The sequence below is a fragment of the Phoca vitulina genome, unplaced genomic scaffold, assembly GCF_004348235.1.
Source record: "Phoca vitulina isolate PV1807 unplaced genomic scaffold, GSC_HSeal_1.0 scaffold22, whole genome shotgun sequence".
NCBI lineage: Eukaryota > Metazoa > Chordata > Mammalia > Carnivora > Phocidae > Phoca > Phoca vitulina.
This window is the reverse complement of record NW_022589725.1, coordinates 21,155,510-21,173,092: the sequence shown is the minus strand read 5'-3', so window position 1 is coordinate 21,173,092 and position 17,583 is coordinate 21,155,510. Positions and strand designations below refer to the sequence as shown.

The following is a 17,583-nucleotide window of genomic DNA, read 5'->3' as shown; positions in this document are numbered from 1 at the left end:
CTCTAGCCTTGCCTCCTTTCCTAAGCCCTTTGGCTTCTGCATGGATTCAGCTAATGGACGATACCAGCCAGAAGTTCAGGGGGCACGGGAAGAGTGAGGTAGGCATATTTATTCCCCCACTGTCTCCCTTCAGTCACGTAACAAGTTGACTGTGTCCCCCCCACAAAAGGACACAGCTCTTGCCAGATAGCCTTCTTGCGCCTCCCCTCAGAGCAAGAACAGCTCCCCATCGATGCTAAGTCTTTCTGCAGCACCCACCTGGTTGTATTCCCTACACCTGCCCAAACCTTCCAAAGGGTCCCTTTATTAAACCTTCCACAGAGGACTTAGTTTCCACATGCCATATGTTCCTTGGTAGGCCCTGAATGACACAGGGTTAAAGAGTGACCAGGTGAAGCCCTCCACTGTGGCTCTCCCAGACACTATCGAAGGAAATTGTCTGTAAACTGTAAATCGTCGTAACATTTCCACGAGCAAAAACCTAGTACACATTTTCTTGAATAGCAAGGTTTCAATGCCAAAGAAATAGAACTGAATCCTACCATATTTCTACAATTCAGCATGCTGTAAAAATAAACATGCAGAAGGCATACAATCAGAATCTGAATGTCATTGCCAAACCTAACCAGAATTCTTCTCAGAAACGGGGATCTGGAGAAACATGAAAGAACCATAACCATCTTTGAAAACAGAAACGTCTCATTTTCCTACTCTTTATCCATATCAAGATTATTAAACCTGATACTGTGACACTTTAAGGTGATTCCAAGTCTTTCAAGGGATGGCCCAAAATTCTGAAAAGTACTAATAATTCATTTCATATTATTGGTAACAACTACAGTTACTGAAGTTGTGACTTCTGGAAAAAGTTGGGAGTCGCTGACCTAGATTTTCTGTATTTTTCCCAATATCTCTCAAAATGAAAATAAAGAGGAGTTTCTAATGTATATAGCCCTTCGTCTATATATCATTTCTAAATATTATGGAAATTATCTTCAGGTATCTATTAAATAGTAAAAGTCAATAAAATAGCATTATCTCTGAACCTTATAATTCTCTAAGTGGAAAGTAAATGAGATTCTTAAGTAAGTATTTGAAAGTTGAAAGCTATAAATACACCTGGACAGAATTTTTAGCAATGAAATTAACTTCATTTTCCCAGATCAAAATCAACCTCTGTTGGCTGTGCAGTCCCTTACTTCTTTGACCATATATTCGAGGGTGCTTATGACCTGTCCCTGCTGTGAGTGATCTACAATTTCACAGGTAACCAAACCGATCAGAATACAGACTTTGAATTCTGAGTCCGCAAGGTATCTTTTTACTAAAGAGTTTTTAAACTGGCCTCTTAACTGAGAAATTCCTTTTGATTAAGTGTATTATTTTTTGTAAAAGATTTTATTTATTTATTTGACAGAGAGAGACACAGCGACAGCTGGAACACAAGCAGGGGGAGTGGGAGAGGGAGAAGCTGGCTTCCCGCTGAGCAGGGAGCCTGATGCGGGGCTCGATCCCAGGACCCTGGGACCATGACCTGAGCCGAAGGCAGACGCTTAACGACTGAGCCACCCAGGCGCCCCCCTAAGTGTTGTATTTTTAAGAAATTTAAGGACATTTAAGGACAGGGGCACCTGGGTGGCTCAGTCGTTAAGCGTCTGCCTTCGGCTCAGGTCATGATCCCAGGGTCCTGGGATCGAGTCCCACATCGGGCTCCCCGCTCTGCGGGAAGCCTGCTTCTCCCTCTCCCACTCCCCCTGCTTGTGTTCCTGCTCTCGCTATGTCTCTCTCTGTCAAATAAATAAATAAAATCTTTTACAAAAAAAAATACAACACTTAGGGGCATCTGGGTGGCTCAGTTGTTAAGCGTCTACCTTCGGCTCAGGTCATGATCCCGGGGTCCTGGGATCGAACCCCGCATCGGGCTCCCTGCTCCCCGGGAAGCCTGCTTCTCCCTCTCCCACTCCCCCTGCTTCTGTTCCTCCCTCGCTGTGTCTCTCTCTGTCAAATGAATACATAAAATCTTAAAAGAAAAAAAAAATAAGGACATAGACTATTTCTCAATCATTTCCTGGTACACTGTATATAACTGAAATCCGACTGAATTAGTGAAACAATGTAACAATGTGGGGCATGCTTCAATTAGAGGATATGTTCATAATTTGAGGTTCCACGAGATAGAAATTCCTTGGAGGCCTTTCTTAAAGGCAATTTGGCAGTGCTCTCTCAAAATGGAAAATGTGCATAACCTTTTGACCAATTATTTCTATTTCTAGGAATTTAGCTACAAGAAAATCTCACACAGGTGCACAAAGACCTATGTACAAAGATCTCTAATCTTTCAGGGTGCAACACTGAAAATAGGTGAATGGTTAAATAAAATATGGTACCCATAGTACCAAAGTTTCAAAAGATAACCACCGCACTGATATGGAAAGAGCTCGATGACATACCTTAAGTGAACAAAAGCAAATCAAAGAAAAATATATACAGAATAATCCTGTTTATGTAATAAAAAAAGACACATATATACTTATACATGTAAATGCACAAAAAAGGAAGTGGAAAGAGGCACTCTAAGCTGTTGCCCAATGGTCATATTTGGGGATGGGTGCAGGAGAATAAGAGTATTTTACATTTTGTTTGTATATTTCTGTATTATCATTTGGATGTATCATATACAACATTTTAAAAACCAATGAAAACAAAAAATTAACACAAATTCTAGGGGTGCCTGTGGCTCAGTCGGTTAAGCGTTTGCGATCGGCTCAGGTCATGATCTCAGGGTCCTGGGATCGAGTCCGGCTTTGGGCTCCCTGCTCAGTGGGGAGCCTGCTTCTCCCTCTGCCTTCCACTCCCCCTGCTTGTGCTCTCTCGTGCTCTCACTCTCTCTCTCACTTTCTCTCTCTCTGTCAAATAAATAAATAAAAATCTTTAAAAAACAAAAAGGAGTTCTAGAGGGCGTTTAGTGATTTGTCCAATGACAGTGCATCAGCAGATATGAGAGAAACCTACCTCAAAGGGACTTCACTCTCATTTGGTCACTTGTGATCACTCATTTAAGAACCAAAAGGAAAATGAGGGCTGTTAAGTAGATTGCACCTTGAAAGACCAACCTGCAGAAACAGATCTACATTCTGTATGTCCAGGACAAATATGGCAACTACCATGTAGCAGTGAGAATATTTTGGACTGGTTAGAGTTCAAGACAGTGAGGTACACAAAAGAACCTCCATATCCCCATAAACGAAGGCACCCATTTCTCCATACTTAGGTGTTCTTATTTAAAGGAGCACCATGAAATAGGGGGGAAAACCATGTCTTGCCTCCCTCAACTTTGTATATTTGCTAACATCTTAGAAAAATGAGGGAGAAGAAAAACAGGCAGAAATTCAGAACCTAAAGTCTATGTCCACTGGACATAAATGACCATAGCAGCCTTTCTAAGAAATTTAACAGGAAAAAAAAAAAAAAAAAAAAACCCACGCCTGAATAAAAAGGATGCCGTGCTTCCTTCAAGATGAAGCTACAGTTCTGGCAATTTCTAGTACATAGTATTTCCGAGCACAGTTGACAAAAGGCTCAAAATGGGAGCTGAGGGGCCAAATTCCTTCCACACACGGGTTTTGTTTGGCCAGCCCAGGGGCTGGCATGTTTGTTTTTATTTTAATTGATTTCTAAACCATTTTCAAATGAGATCTCACACTTAAAAATAAATCCGGATTTCAGGCTTCCCTTAAAACTGTAGAGGCGCTGGCGACCCTGTGCTCGATGCCTGCCCGGCGGACATGTGTCAGCCCTGCGCCACCCCCCACCACTCCCTCAGGTCTCTAACACCTGGGCAGCGGCTCTGCTTACCTTGCCCTCAGAAAAATCAGAGTGCCACACCCTGAGGGAACCCTTGAGGCACCTCACCCGGTAAAAGCCGGCCCTGCAGAACACTAAGATTCCTTTTTAGGCTACCCCAGAGTAGCCCTTAGTAATTTCCCTCTCTCAGACTTCTGGCCCATGCACCTGCGGAAACAAAGGCGTGCAGGGTTAAATGAGGACGTGTGGCTCGATGCTCAACTTCCTACTTCAGTTGCCCGTTCCCAGCAGGGTTGCCAGAACCTTCTCTGTCAGATCTCAGCCCAATCACTTGAAATAACGGTCACAAGACTTTTTACTGCAGCAAACCTTTCGGCAGCCCGTACCTCGGCGGCAGGTAACACAGGGCAGTGTTGAGAAGTTGGAGTTCTGGCGTCCGTCCACCATCCCTCCTCTAAATTTAACTCCCTGAAGCAACTTCACCTTTCCCAGCCTCAGTTTCCCCAGGTGTAAAGTGGAGAGCCTATGAGTAACCACCAAGGAAAGGATTTGATGACGCGGCACACTTCCTTCGCTCGACAAACGTGTGTGGTGTTGTGACTGAGGTTCTCTTCCTTTGTGATGTGGAGCCACTGAAGCTCGCTGCGGGAAGGCAGGAACCACCAAGCCTCCGAAACACCGGAGATCTCCAAATCATTCTAGCGGCGCCCCGCTCCTCCCAGGCCTACGTGGCTTACGATGGTTTTTTTTTTTGTTTTTTAAGATTTTATTTATTTATTTGAGAGAGAGAGAGAGAGAACGCACAAGCAGGGGGAGCAGCAGGGAGAGGGAGAAGCAGCCTCCCCGCGGAGCAAGGAGCCCGATACGGGGCTTGAACCCAAGACCCTGGGATCATGACCTGAGCCACCAAGGCAGACGCTTAACGACTGAGCCACCCAGGCGCCCCTGTGGTCTTTTTTAAAAAGCCTGGTGGGAGGGCGCCTGGGTGGCTCAGTCGTTAAGTGTCTGCCTTCGGCTCAGGTCATGATCCCAGGGTCGTGGGATCAAGCCCTGCATCGGGCTCCCTGCTCCGCGGGAAGCCTGCTTCTCCCTCTCCCACTCCCCCGCTTGTGTTCCCTTTCCCGCTGAGTCTCTCTCTGTCAAATAAATAAAATCTTAAAAAAAAAAAAAAAAAAAACTGGTGGGAGACACAGATGCCCTAGGGATAGCATCTGGCTCACTGAGCATCGTTTGCGGCCCCGCAGTCTCAGAATTTGAGGCAATTCGGGCTGAGTTAATGTTAGATCCCCTGGTCCAACTGCAGTCACAGGGTTAGGCAAGTCCAGGGGATGATCTGGAACTTCCCAGCAGCCCTAAAAGGTGACCAGAACTTTCTGTACTTGCAGGGAGGCAGAGCCAGTATCCCTTGTTACAATTTTTTTTTATAAAATATTTTATTTATTTGAGAGAGAGAAAGAGAGTGTGTGCACATGAGCAGGTGGGGGGGTAAAGGGAGAGGCAGAAGCAGACTCCCTGCTGAGCAGGGAGCCTGTTGCTGGGCTTGATCCCAGGACCCTGAGATCATGACCTGAGCTAAAGGCAGACACTTAACCGACTGAGCCACCCAGGGACCCCCTGTTACGAATTTTATAGGAATTGACTCAGCCTACTTTGTATGGATAGGTCAATGGCATCTGCCCCTACAGAGGCAGAAGGAGAGGGTGGGCAGTAATACTAGCAGTATTAGGAGAAGGACTAAGAGCAGATGTAGCAACAGCAATAGAAACAAAATATCCAGCATCAGGCACAGTACAGTGTGCTGTGCACTTTTGCTCTATGGGGTTATTCTCCTCATTTTACAGATGGGCAACTGGGTAGATGCCCAGGGTCACACAGCTAATACATGACATAGTTGAGATTCAAACTCAGGTCTGCCTGAGTCCAACACCTGAGGGTCTTAGTAAATTTGCACCTGCTGAAAGCAAACCCACAGTGCAACCCTCCACTTAGGCCCCAGCTGCCTCTAAGACAGTTTTCCTAGAGCAGTTGTCCTTTACCTACAGTGGGTCATAGACCCCACCCTCCGCCAAATCTGGTGAAACATGAAGACCCTTATGAGGGTAATATTTTTAAATGTATAAAGTTAAGCACAAAGGAAACCAATTATATTGGAATATACTTATCAAAATAATTTTTTTTTTAAATCTGGACATACTTAGTAATGCATGTGTTTCTTTTTCAAGCCATTAAATGCCAAGATCCAGAGTGACAATAACACTTAGCCTAATTGTTATTTGGAAGTAAATGCAAATAAAGACATAATTCATTTGCCAGCTATATTCATGGACCCACCAAATCCCATCCTCAGACCATTATAGGGTGGACCCGAGATGAAGGACTCTTGTTCTGGAGGAGAGCATGAGATGTCAAGTATAAATCTAATGGTCTGTTGTCTCTTTTCGCTGGATGAGCTGCTTATAACTAATGAATTCAAGTTACTTTCTTCCTCTTGTTCTAAAGAGGTGGCTACTTCAGTCATGTCAGGGAGCTAAAAACACCCTTTAGGGGCGCCTGGGTGGCTTAGTCGTTAAGCGTCTGCCTTCAGCTCAGGTCATGATCCTCAGGGTCCTGGGATCGAGCCCCACATCGGGCTCCCTGCTCCACGGGGAGCCTGCTTCTCCCTCTCCCACTCCCCCTGCTTGTGTTCCCTCTCTCACTGTGTCTCTCTCTGTCAAATAAATAAAATCTTTACAAAAAATAATAAATAAATAAATAAAAACACCTTTTAATTGTTCAGGAGCAAAAGAATGCTTTGAGGGCAATGTATCTTAAAGCAATGACTTGCCTGGCCCAAGGGTAGCATGGTCGCTAGAGGTAGAATTTCCCAACCCTCAGCACACCAAAGGATCATGGGAGAAGAGCTATGAAGGAGACTCCCAATCAAGGGGATAAGATAATGCTACCGGGCCCTCACACTGTATGTGACCTTCTCAAGGAAGGTTTTATAGGTGGTAGGCTAGAGAGGTGTTCAGAGAAACACTTTCTTCTGATTTCCGTCTCTTTCAACTATTTTGATTCCTCAAAGAAAAAGAAAAAAAAAGTAGATGGAGTTCATGCAGAGAAAAATAAAAACTGCTGACCATTCATCCTCTTGCACAGAAGGATCTCCCAGCTGAGATCTGGAAGGTAGGGCTTTAGTGCCTTCACCTCTTCTATGAACTTGGGTTACACCTTGAGCATATGAAAAGCATCCAAAGGCATGAGCTTCCAGCCAGACTTTTACAAAGTGGGATTTGGGGGTGGTTGTTGCAACTGAGTGAAATCGGCCTTGAGAATAAAAGTGACTCTGGGTGATTTTTTTTTTTTTTTAAAGCAGGCTTAATTCTGATGAGGGCAATGCAGACTTCTCAGTCATCTACTCGGCGATGCATTATCACCCCGCTCTACTTCCACTGGGGTGAAGTAAACCACCCATTTTTCTATTTGGTTAGCTGAAGAATCACAGCCTCTTGAATGTGCTAGACCTTCAAATCATTCTAAGGTATAACTAGATAAACAATACTATACCTTGAGGAAGTATTTCTACTTTAAGGGGGAAGGCTTTATCAAAACAGAAACTATTACACAGAAAAACAAATACTAAGGAATGGAGGAAAGACCTACGCAAGGCTATTGTATTTCCTGACGATTGCAGGGGAGTAGAAAGATACAGAATGGACAGTACTGAGAACTAAGCAGTGTCCTTGCAGACACGGTGAACATCTGAACACCACCAGCAAAACCACAGAAAGTCACTGCTGCCCACCATCGGCAATGAAAAGCTGTATTTATTTCTCGAGAGGCGGATGAGTCTTTTTGGAAGACACTAGTGTGGCCTACAAGTTCACATTACGAGGTGAAAACCATCTATTTTAGAAACTTCAGTCTGGACATGAAATACCAAGTGTGATCATTAAAGCGGCTCCATTAGTCCTTGACCTCATTCTGCATATAAAACGCAGAAGTTCTTGGTTTTACAAGACTTACTGTGATAGCCAGTTTATTAAAAACCTGGGTCACGAGTGCTAATAAACATGCTGTTTCATCCTTACTTTACAAGTGGTCCTTACAAACAATGATAATTTGGTCACAATCTGCGAAATAATTTTCAGTTTCAAAGAATATTTTTGCTTTCCCCAAAATATTTGGGGGCACTTGTGGAGAAGAGGAAAAATACATAAACTTTCTCTCCTATGACTATATTAAGTGTTGTGATACAAAAAGCTAAAATTTATCCTCAATACAAAACTTTAAAATTTTAAAAATCAAATAAACTCAGCAGCTAATGACTAACGTATTTAAAAAAATAATAATCCACAAAAGTTATTAGTTAATTGTGATATTTGAGTCTGCTGGCTACATCTGAAAGTTTGAGGATGGAAACGCAACACAACATCCAGAAGCTGGCCTCACTTATATCACATCCGTTCACAAATTAGCATGCCAATGTGATCCCTTCAAGGAAAACAACAGAGCAACACTGAAAGGCAATTTTACCTTAATTTTAACTTTGAAGGTGGGTAGGGATACTAGGCAAACACATCTCAATTCCTAATAAATATAACTGGCCCCTGATGCCAAAATCAGCAGGGCGCATTAAGGCAAAGACAGTTGGAAACATAAAATAGCAGGGCAAAAGGCACTGGCTAGGTCTCTGCTGGAGATGAAATCGCTCAAAGTGATACAGATTTTTTAAAGTCCATTTCTGCAAAAGCTTTTTGGGAACCCTTGCCACTTTTTAAACGTCCGTATTTCGCTCCCTCATAGGCGAAAATACACTACCTCAAGATTCTGGGGCACAGAAGTAGTTTAATATCATTCACATTTTCAGGCACACAAATATAAAACTCCGAAGACAGTATTTGAGAACAAAGCGCTTCTGTGTGGGTGTGCATTTGTAAAATAAAGGTAGCATTATTCCGACAGATAGAAATGTGTATCCAGTGATCAAATGGAGTCTTAGAAATTCTGTTTTGACAGTTACTTCTAGAATAGCATTTTCAACAGCCATTAATTCAAAGCTGGGTGGTGATATCATCAAAGCTAAATCAAAACGAAATTCAGATGGTTGAGTAATCACAGTGGGAGGGATGTATAATCGGTAATCTACTAGAGGGTACCTTTAGCTATGCCATAATATGTTACACGCAAAGGGTTACTAGCTGTGGCAGCAAAAGTCTCCTGAAATAAAAATGCCAATAAAAAATGCTCTTCCATTTAAGAAGTGAATTTCTATGAAAACAGGTGTTCTCCCAAGATGGCAATCATTTATTAAACTTCTACAGTTCAAAAGGAAGATGACATAATAGATTAAAACACCAGCTGAAAACTATGCAAGACTGTCTTATGAAAAACAGCATTCTAGATTACATAACACGGATAATGGCAGATTAAACTACACACCCCTACCCAGCTAGATTTCTGTGCTTTTGCATGGTTCTATAACTTAGGCCACTGAAGTTTGAAGAGTGCACAACATTAGGTTCTCAGCTCAACCACATATTTTTGAAACCAAGAGTCCTGAAAAAACTAAAAGATAAAGTTAAATTTTACACACAAACACAGAGTTTTTCCCAAGGAACACAGTTCCTTAGACACTTTTTTAACCTCCTCATAGATGGCCCGGGTGAAGTCACCAGTTGCTTTTCCTGGTCATGTTTACTTTATGAATCTGATTTCCCTTTAAAAAGGAAACTCAATTCAATTTTAGATATTACAGGGCTGCCTATGTTTGAATGACATTATTGCCAACCAAACAGAATTATTAAATAGCTATCTCCCACACACTCATGACTTAATTTATAGATCACCCTGTATCACATTTATGGTTAAAAAAAAAAAAAGGCGACCTTCCATTAATGCTTTGACCGAAATTAAATTTTAAACACCTGTGTTTATAACAGACTCGCTACACGAGTTTAAAAAAAGAGTAGGAAGTTATCTCTCAAATACATGCTTAAGTTTGAAAATATAATGGGCATTTATATTTTCTCTAGAAAAATGCTACTTTATGAGAGTTTTATGATTCTAGATAAAGGTGCACTTAGAAACAACTAGAAATTGGTGACTTCCATATTTCCATACTTCGGTACTGCCTACAAAGTCTACAGCCAGAAGTACTGTACTATATAGACAGGGTCTAATTAGTTAAGGAAAAGGCAACTTTAAAATTCTGAAAATAAGACAACCTTTAATCTCCATCATTTATATGTTTTTAGGAGGCCCAAACACTGCCCCCCACCGAGTGCTGGCCTGTCAGTGTTAAGTGGAAATGGTCAATCATTTCTATTACCTCCCCAGAAGAGGTAAGAAGATCCACATGCATACACATTTACATGCTTTGCACGGTGCCAACTATTTCCAACCAAAATAATCATATACACGTCGAGCCGAGCTATTTCTAGCCAGAAGCGGTGAACGTCTGGACAGAGTCTGAGGAAACCCAGTGGGCGACGATTATAGAGGAGGGGGTGGGCGCGTGGACCCCTGCCTCCCGCGCGCGCGGCGCCTCGCACCCCGCACCTGCACCGGCTCCCCGGCAGGGCATCCGGGTGCGCGCGCACGCGTCCGGGACGCACCCGCCGGGAGCAAACAAACCCAGCGGGCCGGGCGGGCGGGAGCATCCTCGGGCGGGACCCGAAATGCCTTCTCCTACCTGTCACTTTGCCCGGAGCCGCTGCCGGGGATGCGGCCACGGCCGCCGCCTGGAGACCCAATGTGTGCGCGCGCGTGTGTGCGCGCGTGTGTGTGTGTGTGCATGTGTGTGTGTGAGATCTTGTTTGCGGTGCGGCTCACTTACTGCTCCCCGCGCCACCAGCCCCCTCCCCACCCCCCGAGAGTCGGCCGCCGAGCCCCCTCCCGGCGCGTCCTGTCCCGCCCTCCCGCCGGCCCCCGCCCGCCCCCCGCCTCCCCGCGCGCGATCCTCACCTCTGCCGAGGGCGGGGGGTCTCCGCGGGCGCTCCTCGCCGAAGCCGCGGAGCAGCGCCGGCCCGCTCCGCCCGCCCGCCCGCGGGGCTCGGCGTGTCCCCGGCCCCGGGTCCCGCTGCCCCCTTCGTGGCCGGCCGCTCCCTCCGCCCCAACCCCGAGTCTCCCTCCCCGTTCGCTTCCCGGCTCCAGAGCCCGAGCTGTCGCCTCGCAGCCCCAACCTGCCCAGGCTACGGAGCATGCCCAGTGCGGCGCGCCCGGGCTGGGCTGGGGGTGGGCAGGGGCAGGGCCGGCCGCCCGGCTGCTGCGAGCCGGCTGGCGGGGAGGGGGCGCCGGGCGGGCCCGGGGCGCAGCCTTGCGGCCGGGGGCTGGCGGCCTTGGAGGGTCGCGGGCAGCGCCGGGAAGCGGTGGGTGGGGCGTCCGGGGAAGCCGCCTCGCTGCGCACTCCTCGGGGGTCTCCCCGGCCGCCCCCCGCAGCTCCAGCGCCGCGGCACGTGCCCAGTGTCTGGGGTCCGGGCGCGCGCAGGGTGGCGCGGGGCGCAGAACCTTGGGGGTAGGGGGGAGTGGCACCCTGCTCCGCTGGGAGACCAGCAGCTCGCCGCGGGCCCTGGGGCGGGAGTGCGGGGGGGAGTGGAGGGGTCCAGGACTGGCGAGAACTGGTACCCCAAAGCGGCTGGCGGGGGTGGGGGAGGTGTTTATTTGATTACATTTTGTTTTGTAAACACATAAAGCGCTTACAGTGCTTCGAGCACTATTCTAAACGCTATTTATTCATGTAATCCTTAAAACAATCTTCCAAAGCAAGTACTACTATTATCTCTTTTTTTTCTCGAGGCTTAAACTGAGCCACAGAGAGATTAAGTGGTTCCAAAAGTCCTCCCCCAAGTGCAACCTCAGAAACGCAAAGCCCCCAGACTTTCGTCCCTGGAACGCTGGGGCGCTGCTCCAGGCAGTTCCTGGCTCGCCCCTGCCTTACAACGGCCCCCAGTGAATCCGAGTCCCCCTCGCACTCAGACCCTAACGGTGCAGACTCTTAGCATCACTCTTTGTGTGGACCCTCAACGCGCTGCTCCAGAACTCCCGGGAGGGCTTCCTCCTCCCCCAGGCCACTCCGCCTCCTCCTCCCGGCCGGCGGCCACCAAAACCCGGAGACGTGGCACCTGCGCATTGGGGACTGGGGCCACGCTCGCAGCTAAACTGGGCATGCTCAGCCGCCTAAGCGGGTCCGGCTGGCCAGGAGGAAAGAGTGAGCCTGGCCGCCGGTGCAGTGTGGGGATTGGAGGGGGGATGTCCACGCTCTTGATGGGCAGAAGCAGTTGTAGATACCAAAGTCTCGTTCCTCTGGCACGTCCTGGCCTTTTCCAGGCAGGGCTAAAAGGGGGTGGGAGGAGGGGGGGGATGATCAAAAGTTTACCAGCTGGGCATCCTCAAGTGGGAGGGGGCTGAGCGCCCACAGACAACTCCCCAGCTGAATTGCTAAGCTGCAATTTTAGCTGAGCCCTTAAACTAGCTCCTCAGCTGAGCCTGTCTGCCTGTGCGGAAGCCAAGAAAAATAGCCTAAACCAAGTTTCCCAGCCAGATTGGAAAGGAAGGAAAGACAGATCCCAGGGAAAAGCTGGGTGGCTCTTCACTGTTCAGGGGTCTTCGAGATGGGGTGATGTTGAGTAATGCCAGCGTAGTCCAGCAGCTCTTTCTCAAACTGTGTTGTGCGCACAAATCCTCAGGGAATCTTTTTAAAGGGCAGATTTTGATTCAGCAGTTCTGGGGTGGGACTTGAGATTCTGCATTTCTAACATCTCCTGGGTCACGCTAGTGTTGCTGGTTTAAGTAAGATCAGACTCTGAGTAGCAAAAGGTGAGGGCAGTGTTTTAGGCCTGTTCTCTATTTATATTTATGAAAACTAAGGTTTAGAAAGGCAAAGCAATTTGCCCCGGGTCACACAGCCGATAAATAGTTTAGCTAGTCTCAAACCCAGTACTCCAGGACATCGTGTGTTCGTGTTCCTGTATTCCCCAGGTATCACCCATAGACAGATGAACCGGAAGCTGTCATCTGTGTGTCTTGACCATTTCCACAGTGGAATTTAATTTAGTAAATAGTACACCTACACCTACAGTATCAGCCTCCGCTGTATAAAGCCTCTACATTTTGGTGTGTAAAACAACTATTCGCTCACAATTCTGTGAATCAGCTGTTTGGGCTGGAATCAACAGAGCAGTTCTGTTGTTTTCTGCTGGATTCTCTCATGCTGTTGCAGATGTGTGAAGCTTGGAGCCTCATCCGATGGCTGGGATGAAAGGATGTTCTCTCTCTATGGCTTCTTCCTATGGTGAGCTTCTGGCTTTCAGCAGCAAGGGAAGGAAAGCCCCAATTTAAAATAGCATTTCATACTTCCTTTTGCTGATGTCCTATTGACCAAAGAAAGTCGCATGGCCCTGTCCAGATGCAAAGCATGGAAAAAAATAATAAACTTCACTTTCTGATGGAAGGGGATGCAAAATAGGGCTTGTTTGTTTTTCCGATCTACCACACCAGCTTCCACAAAACGAGCCCTTTGGCCCTAGAATTCACTCAAAGTTTTATAGATCAAGCCTATCTTTAACTTGTACATATTGGTAAACCCAACCGTAGCAATCATTTATTGTTAGGCTGTCAATCTAATAGTGCGTTTATTAAGGAATTTTAGCTCAGTGGGGTATAAACATTAAATGTTTAAAATGTTTTTCAGGGCACCTGGGTGGCTCAGTCGGTTAAGCGCCTGCCTTTGGCTCAGGTCATGATCCCGGGGTCCTGGGATCGAGTCCCGCATCAGGCTCCTTGCTCTGCGGGGAGCCTGCTTCTCCCTCTTCTCCCCACTTGTGTTCTCTCTCACTATCTCTGTCTCTCTCTCTCAAATAAATAAATCTAAAATAAATAAATAGTTAAAAAATAAATAAAATAAAATGTTTTTCAAAGTACTAAATTCAATTCAGTTCTGTTGAAGCTCCCTTTCCTTCCCTTTAATGCCATCTTAGATAGTCATTCACCCAACAAACATTTTTGAGACACTTTTTTAAAGATTTATTTATTTTGAGAGAGAGAGAGAGAGTGTGCACGCGCACTAGGGGCTGAGGGAGAGGGAGAATCTCAAGCAGACACCCCCCCTAGCGTGGAGCCCAATGCAGGGCTCCATCTCACAACTGTGAGAACATGACCTGAGCCAAAATGAAGAATCAGATGCTTAACCAACTGAGCCACTCAGGTGCCCCCATTTTTGAAACTTTTTAAATGTGCCAGACACTATGCTTTGCCCAAGATACCAAGGTCAACGCCAGAGGCAAAATCATTTCCCCTATGAAGCTTAGATACTATCAGAGGAGACAGACAATAAAAAGCATATCGTATTAAAAGGATATAACATCAAGTACTGTTGAGAGCCAGGATGAAAAGGAAAAGCAAAAGCTTCATGAGGCAGATAGGAGGGGCCACTATTTTAGATAGGGGTCAGAGACAGCCTCTCTGAGGATGCGGCATTGAGTGGAGACCTAAATGAAGAAAGAGATGTGAATATCTGGGGAGCAGTGTTTTCAGCAGAGGGAACAGCAAAAGCCCTGAGATGAGAGTGAGATTGGCACATTCAAAAAACAGAAAGGAGTCCAGATTGGCAGAGCAAGGCATAGAATGAGTGGAATTGGTGTCACAGAGGCAGGAGGGGGCCAGGCCATGTGAGGGCACAGAAAGGACTTTGGGCTTCAGGCCAAGTATGGTATGAACCTATGGGAAGATGTTGAGCAGGGTCAGAACATGATCTTATCAGTGGTTTAGCGAGCTCACATTGAGATCACCTATAAAGGCAAGAGATCAAAAAGGGAGCCCAGTAAAAGGACACAGTGGTGGTTCCGCTTGGGCTGAGTTTATCATCTTCAGGGTTAAAATTCGGACTATGTTACATCTTCAACTTTAGACTCAATTTAAATCCCATCTTCTCTCTGTCCCCTTGCCGGCTCCAGCTGGATCCATTGCTCCTTGGAGTAGAAGGCTGGTGACACAGGATCTGGTCCTTAAACACCTTCATGCCACCTGCCCTTCAAGTTCCGGCTGGTCCAGCATGTTGGGTAGGAAGGAAGAAGGAGGAAATGAATGAATGTATTCACTCCTGACTTGTGGCCACTGTGGTCCTCTCTCAGTTCACTGTGGCTGCTTCTCTGTCTAAAACACCAGTGACACTGTAGCAGGTGTCCCATTGCCTGTTCTCTGCCATGAAGGACATAAGTAAGGCCCTTGGAGGGTCGTTCTGGACTCCCACCCTCCCAACACTGCTCCTTTTATTCCAAGCCCACAATGCTCTCCATGGTGGCCTAGCTCAGTGCATCTTACCGCTAGGGCTCACATGCCAGGCAGGCACCCTACTGGGTGGGCCACCCACAAGAAAGCTAAGCCCAGCAGCCTTCCACAGTGCCCACTGGAAGTACTAGAGAAAATATCCCATCGGAGCCAGGTTAAAAGGTTGGTAGGGAAGGAGGGGCTAAGATAGAGTTGTTTCTGCCATGAGGAGGATACCTAGATCTAATTATGGGGGCTTTCTCTAGAATATGAGTGCCTGGATACCTCTTTGTACTCAACTGCAGGTTCTTTTTTTTTTTTTTTTTTTTTAAGATTTTATTTATTTATTTGACAGAGAGAGAGACAGCCAGCAAGAGAGGGAGGGAACACAGCAGGGGGAGTGGGAGAGGGAGAAGCAGACTCCCAGCAGAGCAGGGAGCCCAACTCGGGGCTCAATCCCAGGACCCTGGGATCATGACCTGAGTCAAAGGCAGATGCTTAACGACTGAGCCACCCAGGCACCCCTCAACCGCAGGTTCTACTTATCAGTTGCAGGGCAACATCTTATTATGGGAATTAACATTCACCCCAAGAAAGGCCAAAGCAAACTGTCAATGCAACCAGGTCCTTACATTTTTATAAAGTCTTTCTTGTTATTATAGCTTTATAGGAAAGGAGGACAGGAGACAATCAGGACCTCCAGGTTAATAGCCACAGCTGTGTTTGCAAAAGATCACATTGTATTCTTTTTAGAGAAAGGGCAGTGCATCTCTTGTCCTGATTTAAAGTGATACATTAATCACTGCTTCCACCTAGCTTTTTACATGCTGTTCTTTGTAAATGAAAAGATCACCACCAGCCCATTTGTCCAGTTTGCCTTAATCAGGGACATATAGCTTTGAAAAGTGGGCAGCACAAGGATCAGCCTGACATGGGCTGTCTTCGCCCCAGGGTATCTCCTCCTTAACCTGTGTCTTGTTCCACAGTGTGCTGAAGGAAGAAACAATTTGTTAGAGGCACTGAGAACCAAAAAGAATGATAATGAAGAAAATCGCCCAAGGATTGGGTTTATGTAGAATACAATGACAGTCTCAAAAAGACCCACTAAACTTTCTGTTAAATCAGTTGTTGATTGGAATCTAAAGAGAATAGAAAGAAAAGCAAAATAAAGAGGAGAGTTTAATTCCATTCCAAACAATTTAGCTTAAGAATGGAATTTTTCTGTGTGTGAGCCAGGCTTAGAATATGAGTAAATTGCAGAAGTCCAAAGTTTTTGAACTTCATATAAATGGAATCAGGTAGAATGTACTCTTTTGTGTCTGGTTACATTCATTCATTATTATGTGTGTGAGATTCCTCCGTATTGCAGTTTGTATCTAGTGTTTGTACTTTTTGATTGTTGTAAATTATATCATCATATGAATATATCAAAATGTATTCATCTGATCTAATGTGATGGTAAAATTTTGTGGGTTTTAAAATTGCACTCCAGGGTCCTTGAAAATTGGTCCTATATTCCCATACTACTTCTTTGTATTCTTTATTACTAATACAGTATAGTATATTAAGTACTTAAGTATATTAAGTACTCGATACTTCTGTTAATGGGTTATTCTGTGAAAATAGAGGTGATTCTTTGTCATGGTAAATTCCTAAGTGTTTTATGCAAAAAGCACAGTAAAATTATGTCATATTACTGGATAAAAAAATTAAGGGATTTTTTTCCCCAAATAATTCAAAAGGCAAATTTTTTTCTGATGCCAGAACATTTGTAATCACTTCCTTGAAGTGGTGAATACGTGCTGTTAGATGTGAATTAGAAAGCCTCAAACATGGATGTCAGCATTTTACCTACAGGATATGATTTACAAATGAGAACACTGTTCCTACTTACCTGATGTTTATGGCAAGATTACATAAAATGAAATGAGAGCATATGGAAAATATACACACTACTTAATGAGGCTGCTAAACTGCTGGCCTAATTGCATGGTTTTATATTTCTCTACACTCTTTAAATGTGAACAGATCAGTTTTGTAAATATAATGATTTGTTCCTACCATCTCTGTTAGGCTGCAACAAGATTAGAAAAATATATTAATTTACAATATAAATATCAATTGCACATTCAGCAAGACTCAATGTTCTTTTCTTTCCTTCACTGACTCCATGTGGTTGGAATCACAACAAAAGTACAGTTCAGTTAAATTTATTGTTCCTCTATGTCTCAGGAAGCCCCAAATTTTCATCCACACACACAAACATGAATTTCTATGGCTTTTCTTTTTCAGTCATTTTTGCCATTGTGATTCGTGCTGGTTAAGACAAAAATAATGAATTCTTCTGAGTCCCACCTAGAAGTGCCTTAGAGGATCATGTGATCCAATCACTCCAACTAACTGATGAACATTTTAAGTCTCAGAAAGGCTGTGTGGCTCGCTCAGGTTGAATGGCCAGCTGGTGGCATGCTTGGACCCCAACTTCCATTCCAGACCTTGTAGGCACATCAGTTCAATAAAATCCAGCCACTGAAC

General features: G+C 45.3%; 1 protein-coding gene across 4 annotated transcripts in view; it reads right to left on the bottom strand.

Moving 5' to 3' along the window:
* PLCB4 (phospholipase C beta 4) overlaps positions 1-11,002 on the bottom strand; it is a 407,515-nt gene extending 396,513 nt beyond the window's left edge. For 2 of the 4 annotated variants that reach the window (XM_032419441.1, XM_032419443.1), the window contains exon 1: positions 10,750-11,002. The gene's annotated coding sequence lies outside the window, so the exon portion shown is untranslated. Of the gene's footprint in view, positions 1-10,477; positions 10,612-10,749 lie in introns of those variants that run through there. The other 2 variants (XM_032419444.1, XM_032419445.1) reach the window with 1 other exon arrangement.
* Positions 11,003-17,583: the final 6,581 nt, after the last annotated feature.